Raw genomic sequence first — 16,609 nt, 5'->3', positions numbered from 1 at the left:
TACTCCTTCCACTCTAAAGTACACAATACATATACCCGCATTGACACCTTCTATGTAGATCAATCCACGCTTGCACAAGTATCAGGGTGCGTCATGGGAGACATAACCTGGTCAGATCATAGTCCAGTGACCCTGGAATTGCATGACAGATTTCAGTACAAAGGCAGAGGGAACTGGAGATTAAATGAATCCTTATTGAAGGATAACACCTTTGTAAACCGGATGACTGACGAACTCTCAAATTATTTCCAGACTAACGAGGGAGGGGAGACCCCTGAGGCCATGGTATGGTTGGCACACAAGGCCGTGGTGCGAGGTCTGTTTATAAGACACTCCTCCTATCTTAAAAAACACAGGCAACTGACTATAATGGACTGTCAAAAACAACTGGCAATTGTCACTGCCCAAAATAAGCAGACACCCTCACCTACTCTTGCTCAACAAATAAAAACCCTGACGGACAAACTTACCGAAATACAAGCAACCAAAACCTCATACTTCTTATTTAAAATGAAAGCGAATTCTTACCACCACAGCGGGAAAGCTAACAAACAGTTAGCTAACAGACTGAGAGAGAAACTGGCAGCAGCCAAAGTAGCCTACATACAGAGCCCAGATGGCACCAAAGTACAAAACCCGTTAGATATCACTCAGGAGTTTGCTAACTATTACTCAAAATTATATAATCTAGGAGACGATCCCGATACGCACCCCATACGAGAGGAAAATGTCAGGGAGTTTCTGTCTCAACTCAACCTTCCAAAAATTAATCAAGCCCACCTAGACTTATTACTCCGACCTATCACGCTAGTGGAAGTACTCCATACGATAAAACACCTCCCTCCAGGCAAATCTCCGGGAGCAGACAGCCTCCCCAACCTATATTACAAGACATTCGCGGAGGTATTAGGCCCGAGACTAGTCAAAGTATTCCAGACAGCCACAGATACAGGGGAGCTCCCTCCTGAAATGCTCCTAGCAACCATAGTTACGCTACCAAAACCTGGAAAGCCCCCAGACCAATGCAAAAACTTCAGGCCAATATCATTGCTAAATACAGATGCTAAGATATATGCAAAGATCTTGGCCTCCAGGCTGGGCAAAATATTACCCTCAGTCATTCATGACGACCAAACGGGGTTTGTGATGGGGAGACAGGGGCTCGACAATACCCGGAAACTGTCCCTAATCATGGAATCGATGCGAAGGTCTGGCCCAGGCGGATTACTCCTCGCTTTAGATGCTGAAAAAGCGTTTGACCGCCTGAGCTGGCCCTTCCTGCGGCAGGTTTTGTCGGTGTTTGGTTTCCCACAACAGTTCATCCAACAAATATTTGCCTTGTACTGTCATCCTAGGGCCCAAGTACTGCAGGCGGGGTTTAAATCAGACCCATTCAAGATTACGAATGGCACCCGACAGGGGTGTCCTTTGTCACCCTTGTTGTACGTGCTGGCCTTAGAACCCCTACTGGTGGCCATTAGATCACACCCAGAAATAAAAGGAGTGAACTGGCATGACAGGCAGTTTAAGATTAGTGCATTTGCCGATGATATCCTGCTGTATATCAGCCAACCTGACAAATCTCTCCCCCACATCATGCACCTTATTAAAAAATATGGGGAACTCTCCTACTATTCCCTAAACGCAACCAAAACACAGGCATTAGGGTTACGATTAGATCCATTGGTTCTAACACAGCTACGAGAAGAGTACCAATTCGAGTGGAGAAAACACGATATAAAATACCTAGGATTGACGTTCACTAGAAAAACCTCTGACATGTTCCCTACTAACTATACCAGAGTCTGGAACGAGTGCTTGTCACTAGTTGTTGCGCTTAAAATGTCTGTATTACCAAAATTGCAGTATGTGTTTAGGAACCTCCCCCTGAGGGTACCACAATCCTACTTTAAAATCATACAGTCTGCGCTTGCTCAATTTATCTGGGGCACGGGACGAGCAAGAGTCTCTCGTAAACTATTAACAGCTCCCGCAGGCCAGGGAGGAATGGCAGTCCCGAATGTAAAATCCTACTACCAAGCTGCGGTGCTGGCGCCCCTAATGACTCACCTAGTGAAAGGCAACCGACCACAATGGGTTACCTTAGAAAATTTAGCCATTAAACCCTTCATAGTCAACAACCTAATATGGTTACCCAGCAAGAGCAGGCCAAACATTCCATTGATACCCCTTCAACTTCAGCTAGCGCTGCAGACTTGGGACCTGCACCGAACGAAATTTGAAACGGCCCATCCCCTTTCAATGGCAACCCCCATTGAAGCAATAACATACTGCATCCCGACCTTCCATGCCACCCCATGGAAAGAGAAAGGTATCTCTTACCTATTCCAGGCCTTTGACCCAGGAGGACTGATGAGTTTTGAGCATCTAAGTAAAACCTACGACATCCCACGCACATCACAATACTCTTACATTCAGCTGAAATCATTTTTACATAAACTTAACAAAGACAACAAGGTAGAACATAAAAAACAGGGAGAACTCTCGATTTGGGAACAAATAGGTACCACGGGTACAATACCTCCAACCTTTAAACCGCTGTCGGGTTGCTATAAACTTATCCTGCCATACCAACCCCTTTCTGGCTCGACACAGGCGAGTCAATGGGAGCTGGATCTTCAGACCTCCATCACTGACAAGCAGTGGAACTATATCACATCTTCAGTTAGGAAGCTGGTCAAATCTGCTTCCCTTGTGGAGCAACACCAGAAAACATTATATAGGTGGTACATGGTGCCGGCACGCTTACACAAATTGTATCCCCACACGTCTTCGACGTGCTGGAGATGTAAACAGGAGAAAGGCTCCGTCCTGCACATATGGTGGCGTTGCCCACGCCTAATCAGGTACTGGGGCGAAGTCCAGAATCTCATTGCTGAAATCACTAATGTCAGGCTACCCTTCGAACCCATGACCTTTTTATTACTGGACATACCCAAGGAAATGCCCATAAAGTTGAGGAAACTAATGTACCATATCCTGTTGACAGCACAAAAATTAATAGCCAGATCCTGGAAGACAACTGGGGCTCCTACAATTCCAACTCTTATTCAGGACATAGACAACCAAGCGATCTATGAAACCAGTTTTGCCGGGGCTAACCCGGGACCACACTGCTCGAGCGGGGCGTGGGACCAGTGGCGCTCCTGGAGAATAGCTAAATCACAACTCCCACCTTAACACGTGTTGTATCATCCTAGGTGTAAGTAGTTAACTCGAATGGGTAGGCCAGAACCGGGGTAGTCAGACAATGTGTAACTCTGAGACGACCGACCAGTATACATAGCAACAGGGTTAGCGGAGACGACCGGCACAGAGAGAGTTCAATCCACCGTGTGCTAATGAACTGATGCACGCAAATGTAACAAATGTAACAAATGTAAAAAAAAAAAAAAAAAAAAATTATGTAAAAAATGTAAAAAATTTAAACAATGTAACAATATGAACAAAGTAATTGCATACCCCATTGCTCAACATGTGATATGTGGTATCGTGACTGTATTCCCCCCCCCTCCCCCCCCCCTTTTTTCTTTCTGTACCCACTCCCCTCCCCCCCTCCTATCTATCTTAACGTTGTGAAAAAACAATAAATTACAAATTTAAAAAAAAGTGTCACTCAGCCAGTGACATGATGATTCCTGGATACATTATCTACCAAGTAGACTTGCATGTCCTCCATGATTTAGTCACAACATACAGAATGGTGCAGATTCACCATTTTGTCTCGGAGTGGGATTTGTATGTATCCATTGAGGACTTGCCATACCTTTACCAGCTTCAGTAATGGAGCACTCACAGCTTCAATTCCTCAGTCCCTTACTGATCTATGACAAGGAGGTTGCAGAGGCACCATCTTCCAACCACACAGGCGTTTGAGGAAATAATAACACAGGCACGTAAAGATGAACCCAAAGTAGGCTTCCATTTTGTGTTCTAGCAACCATCCCACTCTTCTTACTTTTCTTAGTCTATTTATTTTCTTTCCCCACTTTGAGGGATATATTTTGGTTATGGGTTATGGAAATCCTCTAAGCATGATAAATAATTTTTATGGTGAGGTACCACCTACAGAGGTATGGGGTCCTCATGTGGTCACTGTCTTTGACAGCCATTTTTCTACTAGATATTCGTAAAACTACCATTCACTCTCTGCTCTGGTAACCATTCACCACAACTGAGCATAATATGTTTTTGGAGACACGGGTGGGACTTCCAATCACGTATCAAATGAAAGGATTTTTTTTTTTTTAATTCTTTATTTTTGTTTGTGCATGAAGTAACGGCTACCCAGATAGAGAGAGGGTATCAGCCGTTGGAGACGTCCTTTTTCCTGCAAGCTGCCGTGGAGAAGTAGAGCTGGTGTAATCCCATCCACGATATCCAGAGAGAGAGGCAGGTTCAGCTGTAAACAGGAGCAGAGTAATATTCCCAAATAATCCCCTTCCAAGAACGAGACGAGGCTACGTTTTGAAGGGTCAAGATGAACTGAGGACTGGAACACCCAGCCTGCTTTTTATTAGAAACAGATACATACAGGACACTCCCAGGGGGAGGATGAAAACAACCAATAATACAGATGGTAACACCCCCACGTCTCCTCCCCTCAGATAACTGCATAACATAATTAAAATGTCCACATTTTTACACAAGTTCTGGATGTACCCCAAAAACAGACCAACTAGCCGAAATTAGTTCCATGAGTTTTGGCCTTGCGGTCGGTCTCCGTTCGCACGGTAAAAAGGTACGAAAATCTTGCCATCCATTCGAATCGCGGGGTTCGCTGGAATCCCCATAGATGATTGAGTATAACTACCGAATGGTGGGACGTTCGGTAGTTTCCGTACGAACTTATGGAGGTCTGGAGGACTCAGCGGTGTTCGCCTGTTTGCGTATCCGTTTTTAGTTCCATGCGGTTACAGGCAAACACCGCTGTTCGTACACAAGATGGCCGCGAACACGTGTAAAGTCCCGAAATGGCGGCCACCTATATTTTACATACGAAATTCGTACGGAATCAGACGAACAGAGGAATGAAACGAATAGATGATTAAGTTGTAATTCCCTTGTTTGCTTCACATCCACCAGAGATTTGTAAGGATCTGTTACACATGAAATTACAGTTCGGCCTGCTGCGCCACAATAGCACAGCAAACCGTTCATTAACATAGAATGACATGGCATAAGAAATACAGTGCACTTTTGAAAGTGGTATAAAAATTAACAATGTTAACCTTGTAGACATGTAAAATAAACAGATTGTAATGTAAGATTTTAGCTGTTCTATTCTCGCTGTGATAGCAGTGTATTTTTGGGGGTGTTATATTTATAAGACCTGTTTGGGTAACAAGGATTATCTAGTCGACATGGCTAGGTATGCTTTTGTTTTGGTATGCATGATCTTGCTTCAGCTCAAGACAGTAATACGTGTGATCTGGCATCTCGTTGAAGTATCTAGAGTCCTTCAAAGATATTTGGCCTGCGTGCAGAGCATATCACATAGTCGGTGGCACTATCCCCCCTAATGACCCGCAGAGGCAACTGTTTTTTTTACAGTTTCCTAGTCTCGTCAAACACTCAGGTGGGCATAACAGTTACGTTTACAAGTCAAAAGTAGCAGTCAGTATTGGGAGCCAGAGGGAATATGGAAAATTAAAACTTGAAGAAAGAGCGCACTCAAGAGACATCGGAAGATCATAATGCACAAGAACGTTAAAGTAATCTTATAACATATTAGAGGTTGTAGAGACCTCCATGCCTTTGCATGCATTACCTATTTACTAAGCTGTCAAGGCTGCACCTGAATTATGATTTTATAGTGAGCAGTACAAATTATAACGTGGCCACACCGGTCCTACTAGATGTACTACGTGATGAAGGGCATCACTTTGCACGTGTTAGGAACCTAGTTCCTTCCTACAAAATAATCATAAGTGCAGATAGAAAGAAACCTTACACTGTAGAAAACATTATGTCTAGTACTAGTCAAGTAAGTATAAAACACGTAAATTCTCTGAAACTAATAGATGCCCAGTTATATCTCAGTGCTGGGTTAGCAGGTAACAGGAACGTAAAATCTACACATAGACTACTGTCCATCAAGATGTTCATTCAGCCAGGAAACCGTAGATTAGTGAATTGCTCCCCCTTCCATATCGAAAAATAGAAAAACAGTTGACTCTGTAAAAGGTGACTTGTATATGAAAAAAGAAAAAATATATAAGATATATATATATATATATATATATAAAAGATAAAATAAAAATTTCAAGAGTGTAGTAATGCAGACGGTTCACAGCTGTAGGGAGAGTCTTGGTAGAGCCGTGAAGTGTAAGTCAGGTTAAGACCTGGGCAGGGGGTAGTGTGAGTGTTTTTGGGTCCCCTGGGGTATTAAAAGTCCCGCTTACCGCCCAATGCCCCGATCTATGGTGGGTGCAGAACTCTCATCTTGCGCTGCGTGTGGTCGGCGTCAGTGGTCTGTTTTCTTGCCCGACTGGGTCCTTCGGGCGTGAGGCTTGCGTTTTCCTTCCCTGTAGAGGAGATTTGTGTCGGCAGATGGAGCGCCCTTAGGAATTCCGCCGGATCCTCATGTGCCGATAAAGTGAGTACCGATTCTCCTTGTTGTACTATGAGGGTGCCGATACGCCCCACCTGTATCGTATCCCCTTGTCGCGGAGTTCCCTTGTCACGGGCAGAAACCTCCGCCTCTCCAGGAGCACCGTGAAAGGTAGGTCGTCATAGATCCGGACGGGGTTGCCTTGCATCATAGTGGTGGGGTTGTTTCTGGAGCGGGCCAGGATCGCACTTTTCGTGGTTATGTCCCGTGTCACTGCTATGACGTCCCTTGAGGCATCAGCCGGTGCCGTCGGGGCTTTTCTAATTCAGAATGCCGCCGTAATGGGTGAGGCTCCTGCTGTGGGTCGCACTCCCAGTGTTTCTGCGACCAAGTTGGCAAAGCCTAGTATGGCCTCTACACCCACACTCTCCGGGACACCGCGAATCCTAACGTTTTTCTTACGATGCCTCGCTTCCAGCGAGGTGACTGTACGTGTGAGTCTGGTGAGTTGCTGGGACATGGCCTCTATTTGGGCCTTCGCTCCTGCCAGCTCCTGATCTCCCTTGTTTCCACCGCACTGATCCGCGTGGTTATGCCATCCACTTCAGACCGCACTCCCGCCAGGTCGGCCTTCCAGACCTCCCGCAGGTCAACCAGCAGTCTTTTAATGTCCCCTTTAGTGGAGTCTGAATTTTCACTTGCGTACACCCGGTTTGGGGTCACCGAGGGCCTGTTGTCATCCTCCTCCGGGGATTCGTCTGAGTAGCTAGAGTCTCGGGTCCGCTCGGGCGCCATCTTGGGCTGCGCCTGTTGTTGCGGCCTGTCGAAGGACACGCGGATGTCGGGCTGTTTAGAGCTTCCTGAGTGGGTCAGCTTGCGTTTTTTTCGCCCCATTTCTCTCTGTGGGGGTTCTGCTGTGCACAGGTATTCTTTTTGGGTCTTTTATGACCGCTCTTTGTGGCTAAATAGTGTGTTTATCGATGGGGCCTGCAGGAGCTCCACATCAGCACGTCTGGTTGCTTGCTCAGCTAGCCACGCCCCTCTCTAATGAAAGGATTTTTGAATAAATCACCAATAGCCTAAAATCTGGATGATTTGCAATTTGTTTAAATCCAACAGCACAAGTCTAAGATATACTCTTACGGCTCAATATCAGCTATGAATAGGCAGAGACATCTATTTCGTCCAGACCTAGTGGTATAAAGGAATTAAATGTTACTATACCTTGGGATCAATAACAATGTATGCCTGTTCATTGCATTACTTATGTTTTACTCCCTCCCTTCTTTCTTTCTGGATTGCAACTTATAATTTTTTTTTTTAAATAAATAAAGACCTAATTAACAACTGAAACAGTAAAAGCGTTTAATGAGTGTAGCTGGAGCTGGCAGTGAAATTAAAATATAATAAACAAGAGCCAAGAGATGGATTATTTTTTCCAAGGTATTTTTATCAATTATTTTGAGTACCAAAATCTCAAAACACAAAACGTGATGTGCCTAAGGAAAGGAAACTAAACTATAAATAAAAGTTAAAAATGTAAATTATACGTAAACTTGGATAATCATTAAGACAAAACAGGAACTTGGTAATACAAAATAAGTTAACCTCAATAAGGACACAAATCAAAGCCAGAGAAGCATAACATGAAGGGGAAAAACCCTGACTCAGAAGCAAAAGAGTCTATGTATCTTGAGCAACATCAGAAATGCACGTTGTATAGCATAGCTGTACTCCTAACACTATTGTGTCCCTCTGTCCCCACAACTTCCACCACACCAATGAAAGGTATAAACAAAACATTTTTCTCTTACCATATTACAGTGCCGAGGTGCTGGCTGGCACAGGGGAGACGGCTGGTCTCCTGCGACCTCTAGCCGCAACACACTTAAGCTTGAATCCCCCCTATGGACCGGTGGGGGATATCCCGGTCTCCACCAGCCCAAGGCATAAAGTAACGCCACCTCTGACTGCACTCTCTCGTGTTATTGGTGGCAGGCTGCGCAAGATGGTTTACGAGCCCACGCTACCAGAGCCCACACTACCACAGCCTGCTGGAAAGCAGCACATCCCGGTGGAGCACTATCGTGTGCGACTGGACATAATACTCCAGTGCTTCTGGGACAGTCTGGAGAAACGTAGCAAGATGGCACATCCAGCTTCTGAGAAAGAGGTGGAGAGGAGGGAGGTACGGAATCGGAAGAGGCCACACTCAGGCGCTCCACACAGACAGGGCCGGACTAGCCCACCGGGATACCGGGAAATTTCCCGGTGGGCCGCGGCACCTGGGGGCTGCGCTGCGTATATAGGTGCCACCAGGTGGCCGGTCCGGTGGCACACTCAGAGGGAGCCGGCCAGGTTCCAGGCTGGAGATTGTGGGAACCGCGAGGGAGCATGGTAGACATGCTCCTCCTCCTTCAGCCCTCAGCATCATCAGTGACAGAAGTGCCGCCGGACTGGCGAAGCTGCCACCCGGCCTGGCGGCTCCAGCCTGGAACGTGGCCGGCCCCCCTGACTTCTCTAGGTAAATGGGGGGGGGATAAAACAGAGAGGAGGAATAGAGAGATGGTGGAGGGAGGAGGGAGAGACCCAGGGAAAGGAGGGAGAAAGAGACAGAGGGGAAAAGAGATTTGGAGGAGGGAGAGACACAGGGGAAGGGGGAGGAAGAGAGATGTGGAGGAGGGAGAGACACAGGGAAAGGGGGGAGAAAGAGACAGAAGGGAAGAGAGATGTGGAGGAGGGAGAGACACACGGAAAGGGGGGAGAAAGAGACAGGGGAAGAGAGAGACAAAGAGGGAGAAATGAGAGAGACACAAAAGGGGAGGGGGAGAAAGAGGCAGAGGGGGGAGAGAGAGACTGGGAAGGAGAGGGGAGACATTGACACAGAGGAGCAGTGAGGGGGAGAAAGAAACATAAAGAGTGACTGGGGGGAGACAAAAAGGCTCACAGAGGGGCTGGAGATAAAAAGAGACACACATAGGGACTGTATATATCACTGGTGGATGGGGGGGGCAACGGGGCAAACCCCCCCCACGAGGCTTTCCCCTGCCAGCCGATCTCCCTCCCCGTTCTGCAGGCACCGTGCGGGCAGGAGAGGGAGGAAGAGAGGACCCGGGGAGCTCTAGCAGCTCCCCTGGGTCCTTCTCGCGCGAGCACAGAGCGTTGCCGCAGTTACCACGGCAACGCTCCGGCTCTCACGAGGGTGAACTCGTAGCTACGGGCTAGAGTTCACTCTCACCACTGCGACCACCAGGGATTCCTGGTGGTCGCAGTAGTGAGAGTGAACTCTAGCCCCATACACACACTGCCCCCACACACACACCATACACATTCACACACTGCCCCCACACACACCATACACATTCACACACTGCCCCCCCATACACACATTTCCCCACACATGCTACACATTCACACACTACACCCCCCCCCCCCCCCACACCCACACATTAAACCTTTCACACACATTGCACCACTGCTCCTATATCCTACTACAGCCCCACATCCCAGCAGACTCCAGGTAAGTTGTCAAACTGTTCTTAAATTTGACTACTTACTGTGGGAGGGGGTCCCGGCACTCCTGGCACCATGACCACTACACAGAGGAGTAGTGGTTATTGTGCATGGAATATTTCTTTAAATAATCTACAAGTGCCCCTCCCGGGATCAGGCTCTGGATCCGCCACTGGTATATGACATGTATATTATTGTGTGTATTAGTTATATATATAGAATTATGCCTATTATATTTACACATATATTAATGTACATTTATATATGCATAATACACAGAGAAATGTCATTAATATGTACCATATGTAATGAGCAGATATTGGCCCAGTCGTGTTGCTATGTGCATATGTGCATACTCCAGCACAATAACATACTTAAAGTGAAGAGCACACCCACAGGACTTCAAAATATTATTTTTTTTACAGTTGTGCCCTACATACATTCCTATTACCAAGCTTTCCTTAATATGTCAAGGTAGTTGGACTGAAACATTGATTACATGCAAAGGCACATCTGCTTAAAATAAATCTGCACTTTTGTTTATTTTGAAGCCTGTGAGTGCGCTTTTTACGTTTGAGTAATTTTTAATTTTAAGTTATCTGTTCTAACTCTGTATCTGCACACTATGCTGGCGCAACGCATTATGGGGCTGGTAAATATTTTTTTTCCAGGGCTGCTTTTAATTCCCAGTCTGGCCCTGCACACAGAGCTGCAACCACTATTCACCCTAAAAGCCATCCTAGGTCGAAGGCCAAACGGAGAATACCTCCACGGCACCGACCACACCACCGGAAGCGGCAGAACACCTGGGCATTCCAGGGCACCCGAAAAGGGGAAGACCCGGCCTCAAAAAGCTCCCGAGTCTGTGGTCCGCAGGTGCTGGCTTTCCTAATGGCCTGGGGCTGGAGGGCAGCCTCCCAACACCCGCATCTCACCGTCCACCTGGGGATGCTTCAGGCACAAGGTATCCCCTTACCCTGCATGGGTACCGGCTGAATGTGGACTCATCGGTCCGCAGAACCTGCTCGCAGACGCTCCCGGCAGTGAGCTTCAACACTTACATGGAACACCACTCGAACTGTCCACGTTGCTATCCACGAGTTAAACCACACGGTTAACTTTTGCCTGCTTTTACTTTGTTTTACCATGACAGACTGGTGGCCTCCATAGCTTTACTGTAGACTGATCTTATATAAAAAAAATTTTATAGGGGGGCGGGGCCTGCCCGCCATGCAGAACGGCCGCAAAAAAAACACAGCTCCTGCAATTGAGCGAAATTTTACTAAGTAAAAGTTAAACGGGTACCTTTGTAAAGACCAGAGAACGCGGTCCGATACATGAGGGGGCACTGGACCTGGGGAGAGGCTTGCACTCCGTGTTTTAGTCCCCCAGAAAGACTCAAGTCGTCCGCACAGGATGAGGCCTACTTAGGCGGTGAGCGGGGTAGACGGCCGCTGCCCCGCTATCCCGCCCGACTGAATCACGCCGGACCCCCTCAGGGTCATGGAGCAGGCCCTGTCTCCCCCCCTGGGGCCGGTGGGGGTTATCCCGGCCCAAGCCTCAAGACCCATGCAACAGTGGTGAACCTACGCAAAGCATTCCCACCATACTGCGGACGAGATCCTGAACAGCGTGTAAAATGGCGGCAAACGCTCTCAACAAAAATGGCGTCTAAAAAGCGTGGACCTTCCCTGTACAGACCGACCCCATGAAAGAGCCTGCAGAACCTAAGCAAGGGCCCACTCCGGGCACCTGAGGCCTCAGAGAGGTACCAAGGTACCAACTGTCCCCACCCACTCCCGATTACCTACCGCATCCACGGGGAGAGCCACGGGCATTTGAAGCAGGATATAACTCTCCACCAACGAGACATCAGGTGAACCAACAAGGAGGCACTGTAAGCCGAGTTCCAGGACCGGGAGACCAAACAGGTCACAAGGCACTGCACTGAGGGAAATAATCATTGCAAACCGGACCCGGCCAAAGAGGGACTCGTATCAGTGTAACCTCAGGGGACTTAATAGCAAGACCATGTCCCACATTAGACACACGCAAGTTTAGCCTTATTACTTAATTATTACTTAAATATATAGTGCTGCACACATAACATATTTTTGCAACCTGTAATATTGTTTAACTATGCATCCACTAGATAACATGTATAGCCTGCCAGTTCCGTATATTTATCAGTCTACTCCCAGTATGTTATGCCAACATCTTGTACCTCACTTATTGACCTTGGTAATTCTCACACCACTTTAAAATGCTCAGTTACAAATCTTAACAGGTCTCAGGGACCCATTGTTTGCCACTATTTGACAGTCTTGATGCATAACTCTACATGACGTTACTTAACTCTCCCTTGTCGCAAGCGTTGAACACCCCTCTAAGCTATTGACCATAAAGCTGACCTCTCATAATGGAAAAAATATATATATGCAAGTTTACCTATGTACCCCAATGTTATAAATGTCATAAACGAAAAGTGTGTGGAATGCCGTCGGGGTACCACATACACATTGTCAAACCTTCATGCATTACAAAAATAAAGAATTTAAAAAAAAAAAAAATGTATAGTGCATAACATGCCTGACATTTAATCTTGCTTCCATTGATTCACTAAATGCATTATAATATTACTCCTCGGTACATAAAGCAAGCAATCACATAGCCTATCCTGTCATTTAAATTGTACTGTGTAAACTGCGCTGAAGTACCTGTTATTCGTTAAACATTACTACACCGTATGACTTGTTGTGCCTAGTTAGATTAGTATGATTGATGGCATCACAAAAAAACAAAGACAGATTACCCAGAAGCATATATACCAACTGTGATTTACCATCTTAACGCATGCATTAACTTAACTACATCTGTTCAGAGCCCTGACACAACAGTTAAGAATGTTTCTAGTTTACTTAATTAATATAAAATGAGGCTGTCATTTCTAGGAGATGGTAAACCATGATGTAATATCCCTATCTTGTATATTTCTTGTTCGTCTCACTTTCTTTATTCTGTACCATTTAAAACATATGCTTCAATAAAAGAAAGATTGACAAAAAAAAAGATAAACTGGGTGGGGATATATGGTAAGACAAAGCAAGTACCAAAAGACTCAATTACCGATAGAAAGACTTATCATTCTTAAACCCTGTGCAGGCAGCCCATTTGCATTCGTAGAAACTCATGTAGTGTTCTTTACAAAATTTGAGTATTGCCAGGAATTCATAGTTAATTCAAAGTGATTTTCGAATTTAAAGCCAAAATAGCCAAACTGAAAAGAGAATTGAGTTCTAGAAATTTTCTGATTCATCTATTTGGCCTATACTTTGACATTTTAAATTCTGTGCAATTAACACTTTAGTGATTAAACCTTATAGTGATGGAATGAGACATGCGTTCATGTGTGGTTAGAATCAGCTATGCCAAATAATCACATCAAGACAAGCACCTCATCTGTTTTCATAGGCGTGCGCACGGGGTGTGCCGGGTGTGCCCTAATACCCGCGGCACGCCTATGTATTGAGTCCTGCAGGAACAGTGTTCCTGCACTTTTTTTGAGCAGGAACGCTGTTCCTGCAGGCACTCAGCTCCCCCAAATGCTCCCCCGTCAGGCGCCTGTCTCCAGATCAGCCACGGCGAGGGAGCTGTGTGCTCTCTGCTCCCTCTTGCCGCGCGCCGTTTGCTGATGCCGGGAGCCGGAATATGATGTCATATTCCGGCTCCCAGCTACAGCAGACAGCCCGCGCGGCGAGAGGTAGCAGAGAGCACACAGCTCCCTCACCGTGGCTGATCTGGAGACAGGCGCCCGACCCACTGGACCCCACGGACAAGTCCACGCCAGCTCTCCAGGTAGGGAGGCTGGGTGGACATTTTTTAATAAAAAATAAATAAATTGTATGTGTGTGTGTCTGTAAGTGTGTGTGTGTGTGTCTGTGAGTGCGTGTGTGTGTCTGTAAGTGTGTGTGTCTGTGAGTGTATGTGTGTATGTGTGTGTGTGTGTGTGTGTCTGTGAGTGTATGTGTGTTTGTCTGTAAGTGTGTGTGTGTCTGTAAGTGTGTCTGTGAGTGTGTGTGTGTCTGTAAGTGTATGTGTGTGTGTGTGTGTATCTGTGAGTGTATGTGTGTATGTGTGTGTGTGTGTGTCTGTGAGTGTGTGTGTGTGTGTGTGAGTGCGTGCGTGTGAGTGTGCCTGTAAGTGTGTGTGTCTGTGAGTGTGTGTCTGTGTGTGTGTGTGTGTGTGTCTGTAAGTGTATGTGTGTGTGTCTGTAAGTGTGTGTGTGTCTGTGTGTGTGTGTGTGTGTGTCTGTAAGTGTGTGTGTCTGTGAGTGTGTGTGTCTGTGAGTGTATGTGTCTGTGAGTGTATGTGTGTGTCTGTAAGTGTATGTATGTGTGTGTGTCTGTGAGTATGTGTGTGTGTGTGTCTGTAAGTGTGTGTGTGTGTGTCTGTGAGTGTATGTGTGCCTGTGAATGTATGTGTGTGTCTGTGAGTGTATGTGTGTGTCAGACCTTCCGGCATTCGCTAACCGTGGACTTCCGGGTTCTCGGAGCGCGGCCACTCCCCCTCCTATGACGTGGTCGTTCCCAGGGTTCATAGAGAGACCGCGTCAACACCACAGTGCTGGATCAACTCGAAAGCTCCCGCGAACTTCAAACTGAATATTTACTTCTACTGTGTATCGGACCCGGACTGTTTAATCGTTTACCCTCCTTCTCCTCTCCTACGACCTCGGACTGTTTTTGGATATTCTCTTGCCTGCTGCAACCTCGATTCTCTGTGGAATCTCTATCACCAATTTGGATTATCGCTCCTTCATAAGTTAAGTAAACCAGATTGGCTCAAGCTTAATATATAACCATCCTAATTCTAAGTGGTTCGCTATCTGCTCCACATCAACTCCTAACCTTGGTTTCAACACCTACTTATTAATTATCTGCATCCTAATTTGGAACTTCTCGCTGGTTGTGTTAAATTTACCTTATCTTAAAACAACTTCAACACCGCTGCTGTTTATAACCTGCCAGGAATTAAAGAGACAGTTCAATTTGATTATCTTTTTTATTTAAAGCAATAAACATTATCAAACTCAGAAATCTGCAGTTGTTTCCATCTTATCAACAATTGAGCATTACAGATTGATCCAGCCTAATTAATGGATACAGCAGATCTCACTTCTGAAATCACCAGATTAAACCAAAGAGTGGATACTCTTACTCAAGGCATGCAAGATCTACAGATCACCAATGAAAGAATCCTTACTTATGTAAGGGACTTGCAAACCCATACTCCTCACACAGTTACACACTCGGCTAGTGACCCTGCTGTCTCCAACCCCGAAAAATTCTCTGGAGACAGGTCCCAATACCGAGAGTTCATCAATTCTTGCAAGTTGTTGATTGCATTAAAACCCAGATCATATCCCACTGAAAGATCTAAAGTTTGTTCTGTTATTTCATTTTTGAGAGGTGAACCCATGGCCTGGGCTCATTCCTTTCTTGAGAATGATGATCCCATATTGGATTCTCTGGATGAATTCTTTGAAGCCATGTCTCTTCTTTACGAAGACCCAAACAAACAAGCGACTGCAGATTTAACCATTAGAACACTGCAGCAAAGAAACCGGCCTGTCGAAGATTACATTGCTGAATTCAAACGATGGGCACCAGAAACTCAGTGGAATGACATAACTCTACGTAACCAGTTCCGTATTGGGTTATCTGAAGCTGTCAAAGATGAGCTCTCCAGAACTGAACTACCTACTACACTAAATACACTTATCCAACTGTCAATCAGTATCGACAGAAGACTTAGGGAAAGAAAAGCTGAGAAATCACTCACTAGCTCTCTATGGAAAAAACCCTTCACCTCTTCAAAGGCACCGGAGAAACCTATAACTCCCGCTGAACCTATGGAAATAGGGGTTGTGAGAAGTCCTCTTACTCCAGAAGAGAGAACCAGAAGAAGACAAATGAACCTCTGCATGTACTGTGCTTCGCAAGAACATGTGGTCCCAGACTGTCCCCTATTGAAACGTCCAAGAGGCGGTAAGCATGGTTCTACCACGACTGTAATGAGTGTACTTCCTTCTAAACCAACCTCTCATTTCTCCTCTGTCTCTCTCATATTACAGTGGGACAAAGAAAGAATTACGACTAAGGCCATTATTGATTCCGGTGCTAATGGGGTGTTCCTGGACTCATCCTTTGTTACAAAAAATAAAATTCCTTGTGTTCAAAAACGTAATTCCGTCTCTGTCAGAGTTATTGATGGCTCCTTAATCTCCTCGGGGCCCATTCGCCTTGAAACTGTCCCTTTAAGGACTACTACTAATTATGTCCATTCTGAATTTCTTGTTTTTGATGTCATAAATTCTCCTCTTTATCCAATAATATTAGGGATAGACTGGTTACGGACTCACAACCCACTTATTACATGGGCTCCTTTCTCTCTCACGTTTAACTCTGCATATTGCCAGGGAACATGTCTACAACACATCCCCATTTTGCATGTTACTGGGGA

This window comes from Pelobates fuscus, chromosome 1 (assembly GCF_036172605.1).
Source record: "Pelobates fuscus isolate aPelFus1 chromosome 1, aPelFus1.pri, whole genome shotgun sequence".
Taxonomy (NCBI): domain Eukaryota; kingdom Metazoa; phylum Chordata; class Amphibia; order Anura; family Pelobatidae; genus Pelobates; species Pelobates fuscus.
Note: the sequence above shows the minus strand (reverse complement) of the source record.